At 33.3% G+C, this 5,269-nt stretch overlaps 1 long non-coding RNA gene across 1 annotated transcript; it reads right to left on the bottom strand.

Moving 5' to 3' along the window:
- Positions 1 to 211: 211 nt before the first annotated feature.
- On the bottom strand, positions 212 to 4,820 carry LOC145136033 (uncharacterized). Its single transcript, XR_013720185.1, has 6 exons — positions 4,720 to 4,820; positions 3,849 to 3,899; positions 1,945 to 1,994; positions 1,227 to 1,599; positions 1,065 to 1,140; positions 212 to 289 (listed from the first exon to the last, which is right to left on the bottom strand). It is a non-coding gene; the product is annotated as an uncharacterized LOC145136033 (long non-coding RNA).
- Between the last annotated feature and the right edge of the window lie 449 nt (positions 4,821 to 5,269).

Raw genomic sequence — 5,269 nt, 5'->3', positions numbered from 1 at the left:
TTAATAAAAGCATTTGATATGAAAACGAGTTTGTAAAACAGTTTGAAGTAAAACGGTTTGGTAAGACAGTTTGAAAAGTAAGAAATCCACTTGTTTGGTAGTTATTAATCACATGTGATTGATATAATAACTAGAATTTGTTCAACTTGTATCCCCCCCCCCATAAAAGCATTTAAAAACATTTAAAAGGTTAATTAATGGGTATGAACTCACCTGCAGTGAGTGGATCGTATGGAAGTGTCGGACAAGTGCTTGGTGTCAAGTGAAGACTTGAACACACACAAAGATCCTAATTACATATAAAGACATATGTATGTAAACAATTAGTGATTATAACACTAGTTGGACAAGTATAAACACCCTAATGTGTGGAAAACACTTTGGTCAAAGTGTTAGGAGGCCATTGGGTTGCAACAAAAGATTGCAAGTCATTGTAAGTGAGTTTATGGTCAATGGACCATACTTAATGGAGTTTACGGCCCAGGGGAGTTTACTCCTGGCCGTAAACTCTCTAATGGGTCTCCATTTGAGGGTTAAAGCTATGATATCTTAAGTGGTTAAGTGTTCCAAGGCTAAACAAGAGGCTAAGTGAGTTTAAGGTCCAAGAATTGACCTTAACATGAGTTTACGGCCAAAGGACCATTCCTTCTTGAGTTTACGGCCGTAAACTCATGGTACTAAGTGCCATGTGGTGTTTTGAGGTCTTATAAGTCATAAAGAAGCATACTTACTTCAATTCTAAGCCTTAGGAAGTCATGGAGGAACAATTTCACCCCTTTATAGAGTTTACGGCCCATGGACCATTCCTCATGGGTTTACGGCCGTAAACTCTATATGTTCATGGCCTTTTTGATGTTTAAGGTCCCTAGTTCAATGGTGGTTGGTTCTAGACTAAGTTCCAAGGCTTGGTAAGGGACTAGGGTGCAATTTGCCCCACTTATAGGGGTTTACGGCCCAAGAACATGTCTTGGCCGTAAACTCCTTTGATCTTGTGTTTCTTTGTGATTTCTAAGCTCTAAACATGTTAAACCTAGTGTACAACGAGTTAGAACAAGAGTACTTACGATCTAGGAGCTTGTATGGTCGTTTTTGGCCAAAAACACTAGTGTGTTCTTGGTGTTCTTGGTGAAACTTGAAGATCTACACAAATGGAATGATTTCAGGGATGAAATCATGTAAGATCACTAGTTCATGTAAGATATCACTAGTTAGGGCAAGAAACTTACGAGTTTTGAAGATCGGGGACGAAGATTCGGGATGATACTTGAGAGGATTTCAGCCAAGGAAAAGAAAGAAATGAACTAATGGCCACCCTTTCATCATAATAGGTGGAGTTTACGGCCCACATGGAGTTTACGGCCGTAAACTCCCATGTGGTGGCCGTGAACTCCAGGTCAAGGTGTTTCAGGCTCGTTCTTTGTGCTATAGATTCAGCAGATAAACCCCGCCACTTATCCCTTAAGTGTACAAGGCTCAGAACTTTAAAACAGGTTCCAAATTGTGCTAAAAGTTAGCAGGAATGAGTTTGACTTCCAGTGAAGTGTTTGACTGTACAAGATAGAAAATTTCGGGTTGTCACACATGTCCCCAAAGCTTCTTCTACATATATACAAAAAAAATCAATATTAAAGTAGATTGCTATTTTTATAGTAGGCTTAGATATTTAAAAATGAAAAAATAGCAACTTACTTTTAGGCTAAACCCTTTTAAAAATCAAAATGGAACTAGATTGTTATGATACAAAAGTAAATGAAAGTAGATTGTTATTTTTTGCATTTAGGCTCCACTCTTTAAAAATGAAAAATAAAATAACGTACTTTTTAGGATTAGTCCTCTTAAAAATCAAAATGGAACTAGAAAAACTATAACATACAACTAAATGAAAGTACATTTCTATTTTATGTATTTATGCACAAAACAAGAATTTAGTAGAACAAAGCATACCTGGATTAAGAAGTGAAGGTATTTTGTTGTTTCTCAGTTGGTATATAACCCTACATCAAAGTAATTCCATCATTGTGATTGTGCATATCATTGAAGAGATGCAAATAAGTGAAATTAATATGCCTTTATATATAACCCTACATCAAAGTAAATAAAAATTCAACAAACACCACCTAAATAATTCGTCTTGGAACATGAAATCCAATTATGGTGTTTGTTGTTTCTTTTTAACAGATAAACAAGAAAGTATATATTGAAGTATTTTGAACCTAGCAATAGATTGGTATTTTTGTTTGTCCAATGAAGTCCGTGTGGAAGGATTGGAAACTCTGGATTACCTTGACAACTGTCAAAAAAGAGAACGCTTCACAGAACAAGGAGACTCAATAACATTTGAATCAGAAGTAACTTTTTCTTATTCCTTAAACCTCAATTTTCATTACTTAACCTAACCATGGGTATTAACGTCTTTTTAACCAGGTTGACAAGATCTATCTTAGCACACCAACCAAAATTGCAGTCATGGATCATGAAAAAGCGAACATTTGTCATCCGAAAAGACTGACTTCCAGATGTTGGTCAGATTAATTTTTAATTAAATGATGTATAGTTAATTATTAATTATAAACTTTTTTTAATAAAAAAAATGTATAGTGGTGTGGAATCCATGGGAAAAAAGTCAAAGGCTATAGTTTACTTTGGAGATGAGGAGTATAAATATATGCTGTGTGTGGAGGCTGTAGCAGTTGAAAAACTGGTTACATTAAAACCGGGTGAGGAATGGAGAGGAAGGCAAGAACTTTCAATTGTCAGCAAGAAGCTTTGAATCTTTAAAAAAAACAAGTGGTTGAAGAAAAATATAGGCCTATGTATCATGGATTATACGGCCTATGTCTTATGTACAGGTATGTTGTGCATTACATACATACATACATATAATGATATAATCATACATTCATACATACACGTGTCTTGTTTCAGGTTTTGTATCACATTATGTGGTTTTAATGGGAAAAAAAGGTAAAGCTTCTATATTTAGACCATGGTTTATAATGCAAGTTGGGATATATGTTTGTTATACATATTCAATTAAATGTATATTGAATGGGTGGTCAAATATTATATTTTAGACACTTCATTAAAAACGAGCTATATATATATATATATATATATATATATATATATATATATATATATATATATATAATGCATTTGACAATTAGATTAAAAGCATGAAATGAATGATTATTGATTGATAGCAGCAGAGAATTCCTAAGAAGGAATCGAAGAAAGAAGCTGTGCAAATTCAGGAAAATTAATTATAATAGTGAGAGTAGGATGTTGTGTTCAACAATCATCTGGACATTTGAGAATAAAATCTAACAAGAAAAGGTAACCAAAAGCTTTACTATATGTATGATCAATTCTCTCCAAAATAACATCAAAGTGATGAAAATGGTTTAAGAGGTTTGCTACAGATTTGATAACCTAGCATCTCTACAGTGATTATAGAATCATAAGAGATGCTTTCCTCATTATTTCCAGCAGCCTATAACCTGAACAATCTAACATAATTACCTTGTAAAATACCCAAAATTCCCTTCCACTACCACTGATTCATTTCTAGTTTGTAGGATTCCTCTTTATGCCCCTTTTATAATACATATACTTAATTAAATTCAGAAGTATAGCGAAAACTTGGCAAAGAAGCAAGGAGGAAACAAGTAATTATAAGGAGCATAAAAGGATACAAACAATTACAAGGAAATTCCAGAATGTATTTTCTCCTAGAGATAAAACATTTCCTTGTATGCGTGTTAATTAAAGACCAAATAGAGGAAAAAAAATCATCTTCTTTTCTTTCAAAGATATAAACACAAAAAATAATTCAAAAAATAACTCACCTTACCAAGTTCCGCAAAAATTGGTGGCCCTACATCATAAAGTTTGGAAACCTGTAAAAATAATAAAAAAAGAAAAGAAAAAAAAAAGATCAGATAGATCATGGTCTAGTTGATAAGACATAAAAAAACTGATTAAAATATATGAGTTTACTAGATGCTGACAAGTTTAAATATAGGAGCAATCATTCAATGCAAATTCTCGTTGGCACATACATCTTGGATCTATTTTTTTGCAAAACACCATGCCCAAATCCAAGAACAACTTGTATACGACTTAATGACTCAATGAATGAAACCATAAGAGAGCAGCAAATGATTGTGGTTCGAAAGCAGCAACAACCTGTGCCTTAATTAGAGGATACATGTGAGGTTTTCTTTTTTCTTCTTCCCATTTGAGCATATAAGAAACTTATGACTTATTTGTGTTCAATAATCTAATAGTTTATGACTTTAAGTATCTTCAGCTAAAGCAAATTCAGACACTCTTGAAGCTCAAGGTGAATTGTCAGATAGTAACATAGGAAACACCATTTTCAGTTGAGAGGACATCTGGCACAGGTGGACTTAGAGAGGATTCACTATATATATTAAACAATACACACAAGTTTGTTTATGAATGTAATTGCTAAATGAAATCTATTAGATCATGTCAGATTGGCAACCACTGCATCAAAATCCATAATTCGCATCAAATGCAATAAACTCGATCAATCAAATTCATCAATAAAAAATTGAATCAAACTGCGTGTATTGATTGATAGAGTTAACAGAACATTAACTCGCCTCGGATTCAATGGAGAGATCAATATCCTTCAAGTCGTTGGATGATAGAAAGAGAAAATGGAGCAAAAAGAAGAGAGAAGAATGTTACCTGGTAGGGATGAAGATGATCGAGAAAAATCTACCGGTTGACGGAGCAGGCGACGAACGACAAAGCAAATGAGAGTGAGAGGAGCTCCGATTGATAATGGCATAAGTAATCTGAGAAATGAGGAATGCCGGCGACAGGTCACGCGATTGACAAATTTGATCCGAATACCTCTGATTTGGGGAAGAAAACTTATTTGACCCATTTGCCCTTAATAAGACTGGTCAAAAATAATTTATATTATGGGTCCTCCTATTCGCACCAAAAGAGTCGTATAATTGTTTTAGTATTTGTGCCTTAAATTTGAAAACATGACAATCTGTAACAATCGTTTTATGTAAAAATGTTATTATATAAATTCTCATTAATCCCTTTATTAATACATAATGTTCATAGTTCACCATATACTTTATCGACTTTTAAAAATTCACTATATTATCTTAGTCTATTAGAAATATGCTAATACGTGTATGATAATATTTTAAAAAATATATACATTATTTTTAACCTATAATAGTGTTAGTCTAATTTATTTGTAAACTCAACCAACATT

The sequence above is a fragment of the Lactuca virosa genome, chromosome 9 (genome assembly GCF_052849685.1).
Source record: "Lactuca virosa cultivar CGN04683 chromosome 9, Lactuca_virosa_CGN04683_v6, whole genome shotgun sequence".
Taxonomy (NCBI): Eukaryota; Viridiplantae; Streptophyta; class Magnoliopsida; order Asterales; family Asteraceae; genus Lactuca; species Lactuca virosa.
This window is presented reverse-complemented; position numbering and strand designations above follow the sequence as displayed.